The 23650-nt window shown below is 41.2% G+C and overlaps 1 protein-coding gene across 1 annotated transcript in view; it reads left to right on the top strand.

The window, feature by feature from the left end:
• The first annotated feature begins 804 nt into the window (after positions 1 to 804).
• Positions 805 to 23650, top strand: part of slc8a2b (solute carrier family 8 member 2b) — a 125662-nt gene continuing 102816 nt past the window's right edge. Inside the window, exon 1 of the mRNA XM_088344981.1 lies at positions 805 to 927. The gene's annotated coding sequence lies outside the window, so the exon portion shown is untranslated. The remainder of the gene's footprint in view (positions 928 to 23650) is intronic.

The following is a 23650-nucleotide window of genomic DNA, read 5'->3' as shown; positions in this document are numbered from 1 at the left end:
TAAGAAAACAACCTGGAAAACAAAACAAAAAAATATATTATATATAATTAAGTAGAATTTTCTTATTCAATTATTAATTCATTTTTTGCATTAAATTATTGTTGGTAATATACTACTTAAAGGGATAACCACAAACCTGTCTTTTTTCATTTCCTCCTTTTATACTTCATTTTTTTCTTAACTTCTTTATACAACATCATAATTCGTAATATAATGCATCAAAGCAAGTGAGCCGTTTGAGAGCCGGCTCTCTTTAATGAGTTGAGCCGAAAAAGCCGATTCTCTAAAAAGAGACGGACTTCCTTTCACTACACAACTACCACGAAATGATGCATGATGGGAAATCCCCAGGCGGCAGACGCATGCGCACAGTAGCATCAAACCGCTTGCTTTGTTTGAAACGAAAATAACCGTACTGAGATAGAGGCTACCGCGACGAACTCGTTTGACTTGATTGATTTGCCGTTTCGTGATAGTCGGTGTGTACCGGATGGTACCCATAACTGACTAATTTGCATTTTTCCGTACAGATTTTCTTGTACGTCGTACACGTCTTAAAATGCATAATAAACGTACTTTGTACGGCAAAAACGTACAGGTTGACAGGTATGCAATTTCATTCTTGCTTCCTCTCTTCTTCTGTCTTGTAAACAAAACCTCTCCATAGCTCCCCACGAGGGAACACGAGCAACATTATCCGCGTGTGCGTGAAGAGAGAGGGGGGCAAAAGAAAGAGAGGGGCGGGGAGTGCCGGTTCGGCTGAGGCGGGACGTGTGGATGATGATGATGATGATGATGATGCTGATGATGCTTCCCTTCCTCAGCGGTGGTGCACATGTCGTCGGGTGAGCATCCTTGTGCGCTTTCCTTATCAAAACAGCCACCGCCAACATCATCATAAGCATCATTTTTTACAAGAAAAACAAGGTAAGGGCACCTTCTATTTCGTTCCACCTGTTTTGCTCTTCGTCGGTGTGCGCGTACTCGCCCAGAATAAATGAAACGCGTCAGCAAAACGAAGCTTCCAGATGCGACGCGTCCGAGCAAAGTTGTCCTTGGGAGCGGCCGGAACGCGAACACTTTCCCCGGCGAGTACGCGCACTCAACGCACACCACCAGCTGCCTTTTTATTCATAAAAGAAAGCCGTAAAAGTTGATGAGACGCCAGCCAATTTGCATGCTGGGCACGGGAGAGGTGCAATCAATCAAATGCAGCATAAACTATTCTTGGTTTTCATCATTCAGAGTGAATGAAATCTCCTGCTGCACTGACGAACACTTTCTATAAATCTTGACAAGCGGACAGCCATGCGCATGCGCGTCAATGATGCGCATGAGCCTGCAGTTTCCGCACGAGTTGATGGAAGAAGGCATTAATGCCATGTTAAGAACTTCCACAAACACAATACGATAATCCATCTAGGAAACGATTTGATGTTTCGGTTGCTCAACCGGAGTCATTCGTTGACTTGAGTGCTGAAAGGAGGAAGTTTATTTTTGTAAGTCCAGTCACATTTACTATACCTTGAGAAGGGGCCAAACCTCGAGAAGGGGCCAAGGTTAGAATGTTTGACTGGATGATGTCAAGCTTAGGTGGAGTTTGGATAGTTTATTTATGTCATGATTACCAATGTGAATCACCTGTGCCTGCTCATTTGGGGGGCTCTGGTTGGCTCCCTGTCCCTATTTAAACCCAGTCCTGTCTATCCTCTGTTGTCAGCCCGTCTGCGAACGTCTGTTCATACAAGGCAAGCCTTTTTTGACCCTGACTCCCGCCAGTCCCGTTTTTGCTCCCGTTTGCCTCCGGCTACGACCGGTTTTTATCCCGACCACATCTGCTCTACCGTCCCGGCTTACGACCCATTTTTGATCCCGACTATGTCGACTCGTTTCCGACCACGCTTTGCTCTCCCAGTCCCGGGTAACGACCCGTTTTTCCGTCCCTGACACTGCCATCGCTCACTACGGAATATCCAACTCCGTGTTTGGATCACAATCCGAGTGCGAGAGTGACTTGCTTCCCTTTAAGCTTACACTTAAAGAAGAATCACATTTTATGTTCCCGTTTTAAGTACTGAATTTGATATTTAGTTTTGTAGTTTTACTGTAGTTGTATTTGTATTGGCATACCTGCAGTCCGATTTTTGTAGTCTTTCTGGAATTGTATTTTTGTAGTATTTCCATAGCATATTGTTTACATGTTTTTTTAGTATTTACATAGTAGACTTGCTGTATATCTGTCATGTTTTTGTAGTATTTTTTTCATAATAATTATGTAGTAGTATTATGTATGATAGTATTACTGTAGTGGTATTTTAGTAGTATTTTTCTACATATTTTTTTAAGTATTGACATAGTTGTGTTTTCTCAACACTTCTGTAATATTTTGTAGTATTTTTGTAATAGTATTTTTGTAGTATTTACATAGTAGACTTGTTGTATATCTGTAATATTTTTGTAGTATTTCAGTCAAAATGATTATGTAGTAGTATTATGTATGATAGTTTTACTGTAGTGGTATATTAGTAGTATCTCTTTAGAACTTTTTAAGTATTGGCATACTCGTATTTTTGTAACATTTCTGGAATATTTTGTAGTATTTTTGTAATAGTATATTTGTAGCATTTACATAGTAGACTTGTTGTATATCTGTCGTGTTTTTGTGGTGTTTCTGTCATAATAATCATGTAGTAGTTTTATGTATGATAGTATTACTGTAGTGGTATATTAGTAGTATTGCTTTAGAACTATTTTTAAGTATTGGCATAGTTGTATTTTGTAGCATTCCTGTAATATTTTGTCGTATTTCTGTAATAGTATTTCTGTTTCTTTAATATTTTAGTAATATTGCTGTAGTTGTATTTTCTCAGTATTTCTCTTGTCTTATTACTAGTAGTAGTATTGTTGGATTTTATAGATTTTTTTTTAAATTTTCAGTATAAAAGCAAAAAGCTATACAGTATTAGGTTCCTGTTTTAAAATACTCAATGTAATATTTTTTTATGTAGTAATTTGGTAGTATTTCTGTAGTACTACTTTATATAAAGGGACAACGAGGACAATATTTGCGCCCAAAAACATGTTTTTATAGGTAATTCTTTATTTTATTTACTATTGTTGTCCCGGATAAGCAGGTAGTAGTCTCTCATGGCCGACGCCGCTATCGGTGTCTGATTGTGTGTGTGAATGAATGAGTTTGAAGGACATTGTAAAGTCTTCAGTGACTTGAAAAGCGCTATATGAATGCAGTGTGTGTTGCCATGGCGCCCAATTGGCCCCGCCCGTGTGGCGCCAGCTGCCTCTCGTTGGGTTGGCTTTGCGTCTATTTAAGCTCAGTGCTCTCACTCTTCCTTTGTCAGTCCGTCAACGAACCCCTTGCCCGCAAGACGTGGGTTTTGACTCGGCCCTGTTTCCTGTTGGTATTTCCTGTCCGGTATGGTTCCCGTTTTTTTTGTCCTGTTTAATATCGGTTTCCAGTTTCGTTCCCGTCTATTTTGTCCTGTTTAATTTCGATATACTGTTTTCATATGAATCCTGTCGGTCCCGTTGTTTCATATCGGTCTCCAGTTTCGTTCCCTTTTAGTTTGTCCTGTTTAATTTCGATACCCTGTTTTGATATCAATCCTGTCTGTCCCGATGTTTAATATCAGTTTCCAGTTTCGTTCCCGTCCAGTTTGTCCTGTTTAACTTCGATATCCTTTTTTGATTCCAATCCTGTCTGTCCCGTCCTGTCCGGTATCGACCCCATCTGTCCGATATCTGCTCGGGCAATTGGTATCGATCCTAGTCGGCCTCTGGCTACCTATCATTCCACACCACACTGCTGCCTAACGTACATGACTCCCCATTTCCCGTAAAATAAAAGGCTTGTGTGAGAAACGTCACGCATTTGGGTCCTGATCCTGTTCCGGTTCTTGACATGCAGACCATTTACTATTTGTCTGGCCTTTTCTTTTATCATATGACGTGTGTCATAGTGTAACTTAAACTTTATCTTTTACTAACTACTTTTTGCATTTCGACATACTCACACCATAGCACAGACTCACCTGACCTCATCCAGGGCAGGGCTCAGAAGTTATAATGAACTCAGGCCCCTTTTGACTACATATAAAAAAAAATCATATACACTAGTGACATCCAGTCAGGGGGGGCAGGTGAGGCACAGCCTCACATGTCATCAAGGAAATATAAGATAAAAATATGTTAAATAATTACATTAGTTTAGTGTTAAAGCTCTTTTTCATTTGACTTCACACATTTTGGATTTTGTTTTTAAAAATTGTAGAATGTGAATGATGAATGCAAATAGTATGTAACAGGTTACTGTGCTGAGCATCTGCAGATGCCGAATGAGGCACGCAATTCTCTTGCCTGATGGCAGAGGGGGTTAGTGAGACCAAGGATTCCGGTTTTGTGCACACTTCAACCCCCCAAGTCAAGCCATCCATTAATGGGTTTCCTGTTATATTTTCTTCATTCAACAGGACTTACTGTATTCATTGATGCTTTTATTCAAAAACAGCATTACATAGACTTAATTTTCAAGTAAAGTAAGGACATTCCACGTTCATGAATTGCTTTTTTGCTCTGCCAATCAAATGATGACAAAGATTTAGGTTCATTTATTTGTAAATCTGCATATGCAAGCTGGACTCAAACCTCTCAGCTTGTCACTGACTCACAGTTCCTGCTTACTCATATTATCTGTTTAAACCAGTTTCATTGTGGAGGGTCTTATTCGTGGAATGTGTAAAATTTTGAGGTCCAATTTGTATTTATTTTTCATTGATTACCCATTATGAAAATAGTGCGGATAGAACATTAAATACAGGAAAGGCCGATGATTGAGGAAAAGAAAGGATAGCAAAGTAGTGGAGGAAGAGCTAGTTGCGTGCCTCAATAAGTTCTCCCCATTTGGTTTATAAAGGAGTGAGCGTGAGGCCCTATTAGATAACTAACTCATTTTTGTCTATTAGAAAATGACAATGTCTGAAATAACAAAGTCATATTTACACTCCAAACCTCTAAAATGGAAAAGGGAGCTGTTTATTTGAGGATAGGGAGTGTTTCTTATTGTTAGTGCAAGAAAGGGTCACTGACATTTGAATAAACGTGACAGCAGAGAAGTAAAAGACAAGTTGTCTTCTTTTAAAGCGCTTATTAGAGGATGGCTTTTTCGTTTGTGGGTTTCATAACACACCATTGAATAACAAGGCCACAGAGAAGGGATATTTGATATTCGAGGACATTAAGCAAACAAGAGTGACTTGGCTTTAAAGTAGTGGTCACCAAACAGCACAGAGCTGCTATTTTCTTATTGATTATTCAAAGCTTGTAAAGCGTATTTTTCTTCTTCAATGTGTTCGTCTGATTCCGAGCTTAGAGGAGGTAGGTTTTCAAAAGAAAGGCTGGAAAAAGATGACGTGTTTCTTTGAAGGTTTTATTTACAGAATATTCCGGACATAAATGAGATAGACACAATAGCTATAGCAATTCAAAAAGGCAAAGACTGATTTGGTTATTCTTATACAAAAACAGTTGGTCCTTAACCTGATTCTCAATCAATTACAGAGTTAAACACTAAACATTACCTAGTTGTTTAGAGCACTGTTCTACTGGCCTCGTCATCCTTGGGCTGGGGTCGGCAACCTGCAGCTCAGGAGTCGCCCATGTTCTTTAGCACTGTTGAGTAGCTCCCTGGCGCTTTTGCAAAATTGTTTACAAATTAAAAAAAGTTTTTTTGTAGGAGGACGAACCTGACACAAAAACTTTTAACGTGTTCCAATCCTGTGAAAATATGTAAAACAGATAATACAACTCTGTCCGCATTTCTCCTCTGCTTGTTTTCCTCTTTCCAGTGTTTCCTGTGTTAGAGGCTCCAACTTGGAGCCGAGCGTAGTGCAAGCTCCGCCCCATTTGTTTAAACAATGCTGTCTTTGTAAACATTGTTTTTCTGTTGTTGTTTTTTTTTTTTTACAGATTGTTGTCAAATTATAATGGCGTTGGTGGCCTTGGGGGTATGGCGCCCGCCCCGAGACTGGGAGGTTGTGGTTCAAGCCTCGGCCGAGTCAGACCTAAGACTTAAACATTGGTACCCGTTGCCTCCCTGCTTGGCGTTCAGCACTAGGGGTTGGAATTGGGGGGTTTGGTCACCTAATGACTCCCAACACCTCAGTTGGGTTGAGCGAGGGGGCTGGGAATCCCCTCCTCTGAATCAATCTCCCAAAAAGAGTCAGAAATGACTCTAGCCACCTCCCACTAGGGCAGGGGTCGGGAACCTATGGCTCGCGAGCCATATATGGCTCTTTCTACGAGTATCTGTGGCTCAGAGACAAATTTGATTGCATGCAAAATTTCTCCATCTTGTTCAAAACTTGAGTTGTCTATCATTATCGGGTACACGCAAAGCCAAACCAAAACTAAATAACATTGCATTACTTCGCAGTATATATATAGGGCACGTTTTTCACTACAATTCACAGTCATGGTGTCACACAAAAAAAGGGGGGGAAAAAACTCGTTTTGGCTGTACAACGCTAAAGAATCCTTTATATAAAAGTTAACTATATAATCTGTGTTCAGTGTTCAGATACCTTATGATGAATCCACAGAACTGTAAATACGCCAAAACACCGGAAGAGAACTTAGTCATTTGATTGGGTGAGTGGGAGGGATGGGTGGAGCTATGCAAAAAGTGCAAGCACTCCCTCCCATCTCTTTAGTAAATTTGTCTCATAATATATGGTGTGGCTCTTTCCCAAAATAAAATTAATATTTTTTGCTTTTATGGCTCTTTGAGTCAAAAAGGTTCCCGACCCCTGCACTAGGGGAATATGGCTGTGGTATATATATATAATAATCTAAAAATAAACTTGCTGCTATACTGTATTGCACTTTAGTGTTAAAACTGATTTCTGGACACTATCTTTACCTAAGATGATATTTTGTCACCATCATGTGGACGTTATTGGCATGAAAATGTTTTTTCTTTCCTTAGCACTGGGGTCGGAAACAAATGGCTCTGGAGCCACATGCAGCTCTTTGCCGCTCCTTAGTGGCTTCCTGGTGGTTTTTCAAAAACGTTTTTATGAAAAAAAAATTGGTTTCTGTGGGAGGACAAAGATGGAACAAACATTCTTAAAATCTAAATAAAGAAATGGACAGAAAATATATATATATATATATATATATATATATATATATATATATATATATATATATATATATATATATATATATATATATATATATATATATATATATATATATATATATATATATATATATATATATATATATATATATATATATATATATATATGGCAGCACGGCGGCGCAGTGGTTAGCGCTTGTGCGGCACAGTTCATGTCATGGGAACCTGTCGTGGGTTCAAATCCAGCTCCAGACTTCCTGTGCGGAGTTTGTATGTTCTCCCCGTGCTTGCGTGGGTTTCTTCCGGGCACTCCGGTTTCCTCCCACATTCCAAAAACATGCATTTCAGGTGAATTGGGCGGCCCAAATTGTCCCTAGGTGTGAATGAGCGAATGAGTTGTCTGTCCCCTGTGTGCCCTGCGATTGGCTGGCAACCAGTTCAGGGTGTCCCCCGCCCACTGCCTGGAGATGGCTGGGATGGGCTCCAGCCCCCCCGCGACCCTAATGAGGATAAGCGGTACGGCTAATGAGATGAGATGAGATATATATATATATATATATATATATATATATATATATATATATATATATATATATATATATATATATATGTATATGTATATATACAGTGCATCCGGAAAGTATTCACGGCGCTTCACTTTTTCCACATTTTGTTATGTTACAGCCTCATTCCAAATTGTATTAATTTAATCTATTATCTCAAAATTCTACACAAAATACTCCATTATGACGTTTTTTGTTTTTTTTTTACTTTTTAAAAATTTACTAAAAATAGAAAACTAAGAAATCACATTTACATAAGTATTCACAGCCTTTGCCATGAAGCTCAAAATTGAGCTCAGGTGCATCTTTTTTCCACTGATCATCCTTGAGATCTTTCTACAGTTTAATTGGAGTCCACCTGCAGTAAATTCAGTTGATTGGAGATGATTTGGAAAGGCACACACCTGTCTATATAAGGTCCCACAGTTGAGTGTGCATGTCAGAGCACAAACACCAAGCATGAAGTTAAAAGAACTGTCTGTAGACCTGCGAGACAGGATTGTCTTGAGGCACAAATCTGGGGAAGGATACAGAAAAATGTCTGCTGCTTTGAAGGTCCCAATGAGCACAGTGGCCTCCATTATTCGTAAATGGAAGACAGTTGGAACCACCAGGACTCTTCCTAGAGCTGGCCGGCCTTCTAAACTGAGCGATCGGGGAAGAAGGGCCTTAGTCAGGGAGGTGACCAAGAACCAGATGGTCACTCTGTCAGGGCTCCAGCGTTCCTCTGTGGAGAGAGGAGAGCCTTCCGGAAGGACAACCATCTCTGCCGCAATCCACCAATCAGGCCTGTATGGTAGAGTGGCCAGACGAAAGCCACTCCTTAGTAAAAGGAACATGGAAGCCCGTCTGGAATTTGCCAAAAAGCACCTGAATGACTCTCAGACCATGAGAAACAAAATTCTCTGGTCTGATGAGACAAAGATTGAACTCTTTGGTGTGAATGCCGGGCGCCATGTTTGGAGGAAACCCGGCACCGCTTATCACCAGGCCAATACCATCCCTACAGTGAAGCATGGTGGTGGCAGCTTCATGCTGTGGAGATATTTTTCAGCAGCAGGAACTGGCAGACTAGTCAGGATAGAAGGAAAAATGAATGCAGCAATATATAGAGATATCCTGGATGAAAACCTGCTCCAGAGCGCTCTTGACCTCAGGCTGGGGCGAAAGTTCATTTTTCAGCAGGACAACGACCCAAAGCACACAGCCAAGATCTCAAAAGATTGGCTTCAGAACCACTCCGTGAATGTCCTGGAGTGGCCCAGCCAGAGTCCAGACTTGAATCCGGTCAAACATCTCTGGAGAGATCTGAAAATGGCTGTGCACTAATGTCTTCCATCCAACCTGATTGAGCTTGAGACTTATTGCAAAGAAGAATGGGCAAAACTGCCTAAAGACAGGTGTGCTAAACATGTGGGATCATATTCAAAAAGACTTGAGGCTGTATTTGCTGCCAAAGGTGGATCAACAAAGTATTAACCAAAGGCTGTGAATACTTATGTAAATGTGATTTCTTAGTTTTCTATTTTTAATAAATTCAAAAAAAGTTAAAAAAAACTTTTTCACATTGTCATAATGGAGTATTTTGTGTAGAATTTTGAGATAAGAGATTAAATTAATACAATTTGGAATGAGGCTGTAACATAACAAAATGTGGAAAAAGTGAAGCGCTGTGAATACTTTCCGGATATATATATATATATATATATATATATATATATATATACAGTGGAGAAAATAAGTATTTGAACACCCTGCTATTTTGCTATTTCTTCTACTTAGAAATCATGGAGGGGTCTGAAATTTTCATCGTAGGTGCATGTTGCATGTCCACTGTGAGAGAGATAAACTAAAAATAAAAAGCTAGAATTCACAATGCATGATTTTTTTTCAACGATTTTTTTGTGTGATACAGCTGCAAATAAGTATTTGACCACCTGAGAAAACGAATGTTAATATTTGATACAGTAGCCTTTGTTTGCTATTTTAGAGGTCAAATAGTGAGAAATTTTGCAAAAGCGCCAGGGAGACACTCGACAGTACTAAAGAACAGTAGGCGACTCCTGAGCTGCAGATTGCCGACCCCAGCGCAAGGAATACGAGGCTTTCGCCAGTAGAAATCTGAAATTTAAAATATACTTTGGCAGACATAATATCATTTGTCGAACTGTTTGTGTACAAAATAGACCACAAAATGATTCCTGCACAGGCAGACACAGGCAGAAAAGAACACAGTGCACTATATAGTTATGGTAATTTCTGACAGTAACAAACTTTATTCTTTCTGATGCTTCTAACGCACGAATACTTTTGTCATTAATGAGGCCGTTTCTAATCTAATAAGCATTTGGCTGCAAAACCATAACTGAATGGCTTTGTAGATGGATTTTATTGTGTTTTAGCTTGTAAAGGTGATCCTTGGAACAGGGCTTTCCCTACACAGCATTTTCCCTCCCCCCCTCTTTGCTCTCTGCAGCTTTCCGGGGCTTCCCTCGCTCCATTCTTGTGATGTAGCTCGCCTTCCCCTCCACTCTCTCTTTTCTTCATTCCCCCATGGCCTTCCGCAAAGCAAAAGGCGGCATATTAATGAAGTGCTCCGCCGCTTTGCTGTAGTGACCGATGACTTGTCATATGTGCCTTTGCAGGCATTCTTGCCACTCATTCATTACACCTCCCTCTATTCCTTCCTTCCTCATTCCCTTCTTCCCCATCAGTCCCTGAGAACACTCGCCCCCTCCCCTTGTTTCTTCCACTTCCACTCTTTTGCTCCTCTCAGCTCTTTCTTGATTTCTGCTTCGTCCCGGCTCTCACGCCAAAACATGGCTGCTGTGCTCCTTCCTTCTTTTCAGATTCATTTTCAATTCTTATAACATTTCCTGGCATTGAGTCTTTCAATCCTTCCGTCCTCAACCTCTTATCATACTCCTTCCCTCCTCATCTTACCTAAACCTCCTCTATCTCAACTGCACCTTCTTATCTCCTTCTCTTTGAACTCCATGCCCCTTCCTCCTTCATAACAACGCCTTGTTTAGTCACCATTCTATGTCAAACTCACCATTTTCCCTTCTTAGTTTCCCACATTCCTCCCCATCCCATCTTCTTCTTCATTTGTGCCTCCTTCCTTATAACTACAACGTCCACACCTCCTTGTTCTCCTGTGTGAACTACATCTCCTTTAAATCTTGTTTATTTCTCAGGTCTTTATCTTCTCATAACCTGTCCTAACATCTTTATCCCTTCTTCAGCTATTTCCTTTTTGCCTTCTTGCTACACCTCCTCGGATTAATACACCTCATTGCTTTCCTCTTATATCTTCTCTACATCTCTATGTTTTCTTCCTTGCTCCCCATTACACTTCCACTTCAGCCTACACTCCCTTGCTTCGCCTCTCCCACTCCTATGTACATGATCATTCCTCTTCATTTTCCTTTTTTCCGGTCAACATCTTTGTTGTTCTTAATTTGTTGCTTCCTTGCACTTAATTGCTTCTCCTCTAACTACACCCCTTGCCTCCTTCCGCTCCTCTCCTTATTACATGTTCTATCCTCGTTGCCTGATTGGTTCCCCTTCTATTTTAAACTCATTGCTCTCATTCACTCCTTGTTAGTCCGTCAACGAACCTCTGCACTTGCAAGGCAAGCATTTTGACTCTGGCGCCCGTTTTGTTCCTGAACTATCTTGTATCCTGTATCCGGTATCAATCTCGTCTTTCCCGTATCCTGTATCCTTTATCGATCCCTGATCCAAGCCCCGTCATCCTGTATCTGGTATCGATCCCATCTGTCCTGTCCTGTCCGGTATCCTGCTCGTTATCAATCCTGTTTTTCCCGTATCCTGTATCGATCCCTGATCCAAGCCCCGTTATCCTGTATCCTGTATCTGGTATCGATCCCATCTGTCCCGTCCTGTCTGGTATCCTGCTCATTATCGATCCCGTATCCTGTATCGATCCCTGATCCAAGCCCTGTAATCCTGTATCCTATATCAGGTAACGATCCCGTCTGTCCTGTCCTGTCCTGTCCGGTATCCTGCTCGTTTGCCCCCCGCTTCCTGTCTACCATGCCTGACTTCTCTGCCCCACTTCTTCTGCCCAGCGATCGCTCAATCACTGGCGTTTGTGTTTCCGCGCAAGACTGCCCCACTTCCGTAAATAAAGCTTGGTGTGAAAACGTTACGCGTTTGGGTCAACTGACTGTTCGGGTTCGACACATATTTTGTTTCAAGAAGGTGTTTAAGAATGCGTTGCAAAAAATATATATAGTAGAATAAATCAAATCAAGTAAAAAGCTTGCTGAAAAGTTTGTCAATAAATTTTACTAACAAATAAAGTTACGCCAGCTAACTTTAACTCATTTAAAGTAGTACTTTTTATTTTTTTTTCTAAAAAAAAGTAAAAATATTGTAAAACGGTTACAATATAAAAGCATCCAAAACTACAGCAAAATCTTGACCAAAATCCATCACCTTTATTACCCCCTGAAGCATAAATAATAAGAACAATTTTAATCTAACCTTTAAAAAAAAACAAAAAACTGGTGCAGGGAATTTATAGTAAAACTTTATTGACAGATGGTGTGCCTCGTCTTAAAACAGATCAGAAAACACTCCTTATTTTCATTTTAGTCTTGTATTGAGTTACGCGTCCTCTTCTTTTTCCTTACTGCATATTAACCAACACTACCATTTTAAGCGCAAGACTATCGCCTTTCTCCACTTAAAAATGCCCACTGGAACTATTAAAACATGGTCAAAGATACAAAATAAATTTAAAATATCAATGACCTTAAGTAGGGCTACGAAAAACACAGATTTTAAACCTGGGGTTATGGATGTTGGATTTGAAAAATGGTCACAATGGATTGATGTTGATTACCCAAGTGTTTGGAGGACAGGTATTAACATATTTTCAACAATTTCAACAAGAATTTGACCTGCCTAAAAATGATTTTTATAAACATTTGCAACAAAGACATTAGCTCCAGAGACACGATAAATGTGGGAAAATATGTAAAGAGCCAACTAAAGTTGAGGAATTGTTAATATTATGCTAAAAAAGGACAATTAATAAAGGGGGTTATCTCAAAATTGTATAAAGCTCTGCAAATGGATCTCAGTAATGATGTGATGGAGGTAAAGGAAAAATGAGAATCAGAAGCTAATGAAGTGATAAAAGACGACGACTGGTAAGAGGGACACAAAATAACCATCCGTCCGACATGGAGGGAATCTAAATGGAAAGTAAAAATCCTTACTTCTATACACCCTCCATTACTTCAAAATATAATAATACATCCATTTTATGTTGGCGGGGATTTGGGATGTCACGACCAGAACGGAATCAGGACCCAATTGCGTAACGTTTACCACCAGTTTTATTGAAAGAAAGAGGAAAGTTTGCGCCCATGATCCAGTGTTCGCCGGACACGGGAAGCAAGTCGCTCTCACACTCGGATTGTGATTCAAACACGGAAGTGGATCTTCCGTAGTGAGCGATGGCGGTGTCAGGGATGGAAAAACGGGTCGGTAGCCGGGACAGGGAGAGCAAAAACGTGGTTGGGGTAGGAAACGAGTCGTGAGCCAGGGCGGGAGAGTAAACGTAGTCGGGATCAAAAATCGGTCGTAAGCCGGGACGGGGGAGCAGACGTGGTCAGAATCAAAACAGGTCGTAGCCGGTGACAAACGGGAGCAAAAAGAGGACAGGTGGGAGTCAAGGTCAAAAAAGGCTTGCCTTATATCAACAGAGGTTCGCAGACGGACTGACAACAGGAGAGTGACAGGACTGGGTTTACATAGGGACAGGGAGCCAATCAGAGCACGCAGCAGTTGGCGCCAAATGAGTGGGCACAGGTGATTCACATCGGTAATCATAACATGGGAGCGTGGGGGATTTCACACATATTTTCTGGGATTGCCCATAGATATTACATTTCTGGAAAAGTATTCAGACAGAAATAGAATTAATTATTGGTTGGGAGTTGCGATTGAACCCAATGACCTATGTATTAGGAATTTTGCCGGAGGAGTTATTGACTGGTCAATACAACTCTATCCTAAGGATATGTCACGACCCAGAATGGAATCTCGGACCCAATTGCGTTCGTTTTAAAGGAATCTTTATTGGATTGAGCTGACAGAGCTGGCTTTGGAAGCCAATGGTTGTCGGTCGCTAGCAGCGTTGGACGGAACGGTAGTTCCATGACAGGTAGCCAGAATCAATACGTGTTAGCGGGCAGGTCGATGGCCAGGGCAGGAGAGTAGATCGTAAACGCGGGGCAGAAACAGGTCAGAACCGAAGGCAGGAATCAAAACAGGAAAGTAGTCTTTGGTACTTGGTAATCTGGCGAAACACACAGGAACACAGAAGTACAGTCTGACGTCCTTCTCTGGGCACTGACCGCTTAAGAAGAAAATGTCAGCCAATCAGAGAGTGCGCTCCAGCGCGCCAAACGATTGCCACAGGTGTCTTCACTTTGGCAATCATGACAGGATAATGCTTCGGTTAGCAAAGAAAATGATCGGTTTCCTGGCTGAAACTACAACCACCTCACATAAAACAATGGAGAGACAAATGAAAGCAAATGCACATAATGGAAAAAAAAATCACTCCAAGACTTCAATTTGAGAAAAAATGAAAGCCCATTACACAATTTCTACTTGATATCTAAACACCTCACCTTTTAATTGTATTTCTTTTATTATCATTTTTTTGTTGCTGGTTACTTTGTCACGGGTATGTCAATTATATATATTTTTTGTTGTTGTATAATGGGTGACTCAACTCTGTTGAATTGTGTGTGAGAGATAAAAAGTTATTTACAAACAAAAAAGTTCAAACCTCAAAGTCTTTGTGCTCCAACTATCACATTAGATTTTCCTTTTGTTTACCACTTCCGGTTTTAAACAAGCACATGTCATCTGTTCACGTGTTAAAATAGAGTGCACTATAACATCTACTGTTTTACGATGTTAAAAGGCTGGCATGGATGACATTGCCTTTACCCTTTATGTCTCATTGACTTGCTGTCTGGAGGACACCTCGTTTTAGCCTCCCTATGTCCTCATCCCAACTGCACCTACTTGTGCTATCTATCAGTTCCATCTTACCTCCTTTACCCATCTCCTTCCAGTATTAAATTCTCTTCTTTCAATTAGTGATGGACCATCAGGGCCCCCTCGGCCTTCTATGCTGGCCTGAAAAATAACTGAATCCATCCATCCATCCATCCATTATCTACACCGCTTATCCTCATTAGGGTCACAAGGGTTCTGGAGCACATCCCAGCTATCTTCGGGCAGTGGGCAGGGGACACCCTGAACTGGTTGCCAGCCAGTCGCAGGGCACACAGAGACGGACAACTAACCCGCTCATTCACACCTAGGGACAATTCAGACCGGCCAATTAACCTGACATGCATATTTTGGAAATGTGGGAGAAAATCGGAGTGCCAGGAGGAAACAATAACTGAATCGTTTAATGTTAATTATATTTTGGCCATGAATGCTCAATAATTCTAATTAATACCAAATTGTCTGTCAGCTTCCTTTCATTGCTTTTCTCCTCGTTGAGCAGCTTCTGCATGTGTGCTTTTATGTTTAAGCATCCAACCAATCACATTCAGCCATTACATGTTGCCAGGGTCAAAAATTTATCCTGAGGTCTTCAAAACCAGATGTGCAGGCCCCGAGGCATAACATCAGTGTTAATAAAGCTGTTGGTTTGGCCAATTTCGAGTTGGCGGAGCAGGTTCTACTCAAAGGCGAAACGTCGGGGATTTCACAAACTGATTAGATAGGTGAAGAAAAATTTTCCCATGTCCACTACTTTTGTCTAGCAGACTTTCTGAGACTCGAATACTAATTTATACCAGTAATGTGACAAAACAGGCTCGATTTTCAGCATTAGCTTCGATGGCGATAGAAAAGAACTTCTTGATGAAACTGAAACGCACGGATAATCCGTTCAACAGAGTAATTGAAATCTTCTTGAGGAAAGAAAGGAGAATAGATTTTGTGCCCAAATAAAATGATATTGGTGAGTGAAATATGGATGTGTTTCTAAATAAAAGTTTAATTTAATTAGGTTATTATTCATGTTTTTTATGTGTCACATTTGTAGCTGCAGTAGATGTTTTATAGCCGTCGTTACTGAGGATTTTATTAATCGAGACTGTCAGGACCAGAACGGAAACAGGACCCGATTGCGTTATGTTTCTCAAAAGTTATACCAAAGGAAAGAGGAAGGGCTGTGCCCATGATCCGGTGTTCGCTAGGCGCGGGAAGCAAGTCACTCTCGTACTCGGATTGTGATCCGAACACGGAAGTGGATCTTCTGTAGCGAGGAATGGCGGTGTCAAGTACAGAAAACAGGTCGATAGCCGGGACAGGAGAGCAAAAACGTGGTCGGGGTCAGAAACTGGTTGTAAGCCGGGACGGCAAAGCAGACGTTGTCGGGATCAAAAACGGGTCGTAAGTCGGGACGGGAGAGCAGACGTGGTCAGGATCAAAATGGGTCGTAGCCGGAGACAGACGGGAGCAAAAACGGGACATTGGAGTCAGGGTCGAAAAAGGCTTGCCTAGTATACACGGAGATTTGCAGACGGACTGACCCCAGGGGATTGACAGGACAGGGTTCGAATAGTGAAAGGGAGCCAATCAGAACGCGTGGCGGTTAGCGCCAAATGAGCGGGCACAGGTGCTTCACATCAGTAATCATGACAGAGATGTAGCATTACTGAAGACTTAATTGCACGGCTGCCAGTGCCATACCTGTCAACCTCCACGGCTCTATGCCCTTACAAACTGTCGTATTTTCCCTTACAAAATAGAAAATAATCTTACACCATATTTTTTTTCAAATGTGTTTATTTATGTACTCTAACATGTTATATTGTACATGTGTTTCGTTATATCATATATATTGTTGATTAACATTTCGTTGTGAGATACTGAGTCGCTCCACATGAATGAGCTTTATTATAAAAAAAAGTTCAAAAATGAAATAGCTTGGACGTTCACTGTAGAAGGAAAAAATACATATAAATATAATAAACTAGAATAATACATTTTCTTATTCAAATTGTTGATTCATTTTCTGCATTAAATTATTGTTGGTAATATACTACTTTAAGGGATAACCACATTCTTTTCATTTTCTCCTTTTATACTTCCTTTTTTTTCTTAACTTCTTTATACAACATCATAATTCGTAATATAATGCAGCAGCTTCAGCAACAGACTGCTGTCACTGTCTTGTACCACGGACAGACTGAAGAGATCGTTTCTTCCTCATGCCATGAGGCTCTTTAACTCCACCCGGCGGAGTAAAGGCCCACATTAAACCACACCCCCTGCATTGCATATTACTGTACTTTTGTTGCAGAGTGTATTTTATGTAGCACTATTTAAATACTCTATACAACGCGCTACAGTGGGTATTAGCACGGCACATTGGGTATTTGTATATTGTATTCCTTTTGCTTTATTATTGTATTGTTCTCAGCGAAGGGATGCTGCTGGAAATGTGAATTTCCCTGTGGGGATGAATAAAGTATCTATCTATCTATCTATCTATCTATCTATCTATCTATCTATCTATCTATCTATCTATCTATCTATCTATCTATCTATCTATCTATCTATCTATCTATCTATCTATCTATCTATCTATCTATCTATCTATCTATCTATCTATCTATCTATCTATCTATCAAAGCAAGTGAGCCTTTTGAGAGCCGGCTCTCTTTAATGAGTTGAGCCGAAAAAGCCGGTTCTTTAAAAAGAGACGGACTTCCTTTCACTAAACAACTCGATCTCGTTTGACTTGATTGATTTGCCGTTTCGTGATAGTCGGTGTATACCGAATGGTACCCATAATTGACAAATTTGCGTTTTTCCGTACAGATTTTCTTGTACGTCGTACACGTCTTAAAATGCATAATAAACGTACTTTGTACGGCCAAAACGTACAGTTGACAGGAATGCAGTACTTTTATTTAAACCCAATCCAAGCCTCCTTCGCCCCTTCCTAACTATACCCTCCGCCCTGGTTATGCAGAATTGCGCCTTTTAGTAACTTAACAGACCTTGGCCTCCTCCTCCTCGATCTCATCCCTTGCCCTTGCACACCTTCGTCAATAACAACAGCCCTCCGACTCTCCAAGGATTCCCGGCGGACTGTTTCCACTGGCCGTCGCTCACCTGCAGCCGCTCCTCACCATTTTTTAATTAGGCTAATGAACGAATGATTGTAGCGTATGCAAGAAATAAACAAAAAAATCTCTCCCGCTCGTGCAATCACTGCTCGGGGGGTTGATTCGTTCCAGCAGATGGACGCCGAATCACTGCCGAGCAAAAAAGTTGAAGACCGCGTTGAAAGGCGAAAATAATATGCATGACGGAGGGTTGGTTTAGTTGAAGGAAGAGTGTGAGAAGGGAGGAGGGTAGGAGGTGATGAAATGAGGTGTGGAGGGTTTATTCCAGTAGGAATGTAATCATCTCATGGTGGTGGTTGGCCTTTACTCCCTCTATCATTTATTTTGTTATAGTGATTGGAATTAAGAGGTAGAGATCCTTCCTACTTTGCGCCCTTGTGGGGTGAATTGGTGAAGGCATGTGCATAGGACGTTGTGATCGAATCATACTAGATTGGGAAGGACATAAACAAGATTCTGATCTCAAATTATTCTACTATTCTATATCCAGGGTTGGATAGGGTTACTTTCAAAATAAACTAAATATGAATAAAATGATGACTCACAACACGTGGAAAGCTTTCTCTCCTGGCTTTGATCTCTTTGATCTCCGGCAAAACTAACATAAAATGCGACAGAAACAAAATTAAAATAAATCCAAACAGCTTGCCAACATCATTTTTGCCTTTCCATGTTTTCCGTTACTCCCCAAGCCTGCACAAAATTTAGTCATTTTATTCATATTTAGTTTCTTTTGTCTTTTATTAGCATATTTGGTAATGGAGTAATCCAAAAGTAATTGAAAGTAATCAAGTTAAAGTAACCCTACCCAACCCTGTCTATATCTCTCTGGCAGTCCCTGGCCTGGCTTTAGTGCATATTTTTGCTAAAAAAGCAGCTAGCCGCTTCAGCCAATAGCATTGCTGTATTTGAGTCGTTAATAATTTAGCAGCTAATGCCAGTTTCACCTACTAATTTGTATGCTAGCATTGTGGACACGGCTGCAAGCAGCATTAATGCTTGTTATTAAAGTCCACTTTACATATCAAATGAATTACACTGTTTAAAGCAGGGGTGTCAAACGTGCAGCCCACAGGCCGGATCAGGCCCACCAAAGGTTTTAATCCGGCTCACAAGACAATGCCCGGAGAAGCACTTGAGAAGAATGAGAAGTAGTTTTAAATATGTCCACTTGATATCACCCAAGCCAGCGCCACTCATAAAAAAACTGTGGAGTGGATGTATTGGAGTGGATCCTCTCTCTCTCTCTCTCTCTCTCTCTCTCTCTCTCTCTCTCTCTCTCTCTCTCTCTCTCTCTCTCTCTCTCTCTCTCTCTCTCTCTCTCTCTCTCTCTCTCTCTCTCTCTCTTTCAATTTGACTCTCTTTTTCCCTTTTTCCCTCTCTCACTCCTTACTCTCTCTTTCTCATCCTCTCTCTCTCTCTTTCTCTCTTTCACACTTTCTCCCTTTATGAAATGAAATGATCTGCATTTATATAACGCTTTTCAAGTCAATGAAGACTTCCCAAAGCGCTTTACAATGTGCTTCACATTTACCAATACGTGCAGCCATGCAAGGCTCTAACCTGCTTATTGGGGGCATTAGGGGTTCAGTGTCTTACCCAAGGACACTTCGACATGTAACGGGTTGTTTATTTCACTTCTTCTCTTTTTTATTCATCTCAATCTTTCTCTTTCGTTGTCTTTCTCATTTTTGTCTCTTTCTCTTTCTCTCTCTTTCAATTTGACTCTCTTTTTCCCTTTTCCCTCTCTCTCTCCTTACTGTCTCTTTCTCCCTCTCTTTCATCCCCCCCTCTCTCTTTATTTGTCTCTGTCCCTTTAATCTACTAATCCACTAGTTTGTTGTTGTTTTTTGGTGCAAAATGGCTTTTTCAAAATTTTGGGTCGCCGACACCTGCCCTAGATGATGGCGTTCCCATCTATTCCATTCTTTATCTTGTCAGTTGTGTGCCTGCCTCCGACTTTGATTTCTCCATTTGTTCAATTTGTATGCGCGGACTGGTCGCCCTGTGACCGCTCTGCGCTCGTTTGCCGGTGGCCAAAACGAAGGAGCAACTTTACTTTGCTCTTCTTTCTTACTCATTCCTCCACTGAACACCGCTCAGTACTTTAACACCCGGCAAGGTCACGTTGAATGTTTTTACATGGAAATCGAGCATCCGTGCCTCATTTCTTTTTTCATTTGACTTATTTATCATCTTTATTTGTCGTCTTAATTTGTTCCTTCGGGCATATTTCTGTGTTACCACATCTGTCTTCTTTCATTCATTCCCTCGTTGCTTGCTTGTATTTCTGACTCACTTTTATCTCTCCTCATCACATCATTCTTTGGTCTTTATTTCCTCATTATATATATTTTTACTTTAGTTAGTCCTTCTATTCTCAAGTTTTACTTATTTGCCTTCCTTTTTTTCTACCTTCGTTCCTTCCCAACATTCCTTCCTTCCTCATTTGTATTTTGTCTCCTTCTGTCTGGCCATCCTTTCTTTGCCTTCAATTTTTATGTCCTTTGCCTTCTTCCTACTCTGTGCCTCCTTTTTCCCTTTGGTTCTTTCTTCTGTTCCTTCATTCGTTCCTTTCTTCATTCCTTCTTTGCTTCCTTTATTCATTCCTTCCTTCACTCCTTCTGTTCTTCCTTTCTTATTTTGTATCGCTTTCCATCACTCATTTGCTCACACACTCACTCACTCACTCACTCACTCACTCACTTTGTCCGCATTAGCTCAGGAGGTAGAGCGCTTGTCTTGGGATCACGAGGTCGCAGGTTTGATTCCCGACTGCTCTGTGTTAGATGTTGAAGTGTCCTAGGGCAAGACACTGAATCCCTAATGCCCCCAATAAGCAGGTAGTGCCTTGCATGGCTGATGCTGCCATCGGTATGCGAGTGTGTGTCAATGGGTTAGTGTGAAGCACATTGTAAAGCGCTATATAAATGCAGACCATTTACTCACTCACCCACTCACTCACTTCTTTTTCCTTTCTTCTGTTCTTCCTTCCTTTATTCTGTTTTCCTTTGTTCCCTCCTTTTTTTCTGTTCTCCTTTCCTTCATTTCTTCTGTTCCTCCTTCTTTCCCTCCTTTCTTCTGTTCTTCCTTCCATCCTTCCCTGCCTCCTTTATTCTTTTCGGTCATTACTTCCTTCCTTTTTTGTCCTTTGCCTCTTTCTTTCCATCTTTTTGTCTTTTGCATTCTTCCTTCTACTCTCGGCCTTAACCTGTTGTTCTTTTTGCTCTTTCTTTGTCTGTCTGTCTGTCTGTCTGTCTGTCTGTCTGTCTGTCTGTCTGTCTGTCTGAGGGATCACATTACCTCAGTTTTACAATTACTTCATTGCCCCCCTGAGCATTTCACAGTCACGGGCCAGGACAGGAAACAGGAATGAAAACTCAATCGCGTAACGTAACTCACAATTTATTGGGGAGAAGAGGAATGCACACACTCTCTATCCGAGGATCGATGGTCGCGGAAGTAGATTGAAATGAGAACTAAAGAGTGGTCAAAATCAAACAGATCAGGCTGAAAATAAAACAGGATCAAACACAGGCAAATTGACAGGACTTGGCATATCACACAGTCTAGGAGGAGTTTCACAGACACTCTGACCCCAGGCAACTCGCAAGACCGCGTTTAAGTAGTCCGGCAGCAATTTGTCAACGCGTTTCAGATGGTGTCAGTGGGCGGGGCCAATGGGCGTTGTGGCAACTGTGACAGAACCTGGCGCCACACGGCGGGAACCAATTGGGCACCATGGCAACCATGACATTCACGATATATTTTGAGGTGCTTTTACTTTTTTTAAAATGTCTTAAAGGTCATGGGCCATCCTATCTTTCTGATTTGCTTTTATAATATCCGCTCTCGCGGTCCCTAAGGTCCTCTGACAACAGCTTGTTGACAGGGTGAGGACTAAAACTTACGGTGAAGCAGCATTCAGCCACTTTGGTCCTCATCTATGGAACAGTCAGCCGGAGGACATCAGGTCTACAGGGACCCTTGATATTTTAAGGGAAGTGTTCAAAACCCACTTTTTAAAATATGGCTTTTAATTGATTATTTATTCAGCTTAGATCCGTGTAAAATCTAATCTTTTACTGTGTCATACTTTACTTTTTTTATTCCATACTTTTATGTTTTGTTTTAGAGTTATTTATATTTTTACTTTTTATACTTTTCTATTTTACTTTTGTATTTCAGTGGTAGGGTGTGGTTCAATGGCTCAAAATCCTGAGGCCATCTGCTGCAATCCCTATCAGTGTGGATAAGCCTCTCTCGAATCCCTTTACTCACATGGTTAGTCTGTACCTTATCATAACCATATTTGATCTCTGTTACTATTTATTTTATTTGTATTGTATTTTAACCATTGTGTGTCTGTGCCCAATGGGTTTTGGGTTGCCAGGCCGGTAATTAAGCAGGGATTTGACTGTCTTGTATGCTGAGTGGGGTAATTTCTTTGCCTGAAAAGGGCTTTTGAAATAAATTTGATCTGATCTGATTTGATTTGAATGGGTAAGTGTGAAATATATTGTAAAGCGCTTTGGATTTTGTTTACCGTGACTTGAAAAGAGCTCTATAAACGAAGACCATTTACACAGGATTGTGAAGTTGCTCCTGGTAAGCAAGACACCCCCTGTCCCTATGGGCTGATTGTATTTCGTATGTGCGTGCATGTTCCTGCTCCCCGCCCACGCCTTCTTCTCCCAGCGTCCTGAGACTTGAACGTGTGGGCAGCTAGATTAAAGTAAAGTCGGTGCGGCAACGCCGCCGGCACAAAAGCCATTAACATGCAACCTGCAAAGTCTGCAGCATCTCGTGGAGCTGATGCGGAGCATATGACACCACGATGTCCTGGCAAATATGTGATTGGCTCTCGATTGACTTGGTTCAACCTAATTGTGTTTTTTTAGGCATCCCAGTTGTCATCAAAGCTTTTGAATGGTAAGAAACTGCTTGTTGTAAGAAGATGAATAAAGGACTCCTTCCTTCCTTCCTTCCTTCCTTTACCTCCCTTTTCTCCATTTTCCTCCACCCCTTTACCTTACTCTTTTCCTAAAAGCTTTTGAATGGTAAGAAGCTGCTGTTTTTTATCAAGAAAGGACTCCGCCCTACCATCCTTCCCTCTTTCCTTCCTTTGTTGCTTCTTTCTCCCCCCTTTCCTTCATTCCTTACTTTGTTCATTTCTCCCTTCCTTGTTTCCTTCTTACTTTCTCCCTTCCTTCATTCATCCTTTCTTTTGTTTCTTCCTCTCTTCCTTCTTTCCTTGCTGCATTCCCTCCTGTCATTGTTTTTCCTTTTCTTCTCTCCTTCCTTCCTTCTTTCCTTCCTTGCTTCCTTCCTTCCTTCCTTCCTTCCTTTATTCCTTCCTTTCTTCCCTCCTTCTTTCCTTCCTTACTTAGAGGCGGCAGTAGCTCAGGAGGTAGAGCTTGGTCTTGGGACCAAGGGATCCCGGTTCGAATCCCAGCTCGTCCTTGTTACATGTCGAAGTGTCCTTGGGTAAGACACTGAACCCCCTAATACCCCCAATAAGCAGGTTAGCGCCTTACATGGCTGCAAGGCCGCTATTGGGAAATGTGGAGCACATTGTAAAGCGCTTTGGGAAGTCATTGACTTGAAAAGCGCTATATAAATGCAGATCATTTCATTTTTAGAGGCGGCAGTAGCTCAGGAGGTAGAGCGCTCGTCTTGGGATCAAGGGATCCCAGTTCGAATCCCGGCTCGTCCGTGTT

This window comes from Urocampus carinirostris, chromosome 10 (genome assembly GCF_059441175.1).
Source record: "Urocampus carinirostris isolate Australia breed hairy pipefish chromosome 10, RoL_Ucar_1.0, whole genome shotgun sequence".
Taxonomy (NCBI): domain Eukaryota; kingdom Metazoa; phylum Chordata; class Actinopteri; order Syngnathiformes; family Syngnathidae; genus Urocampus; species Urocampus carinirostris.
This window is presented reverse-complemented; position numbering and strand designations above follow the sequence as displayed.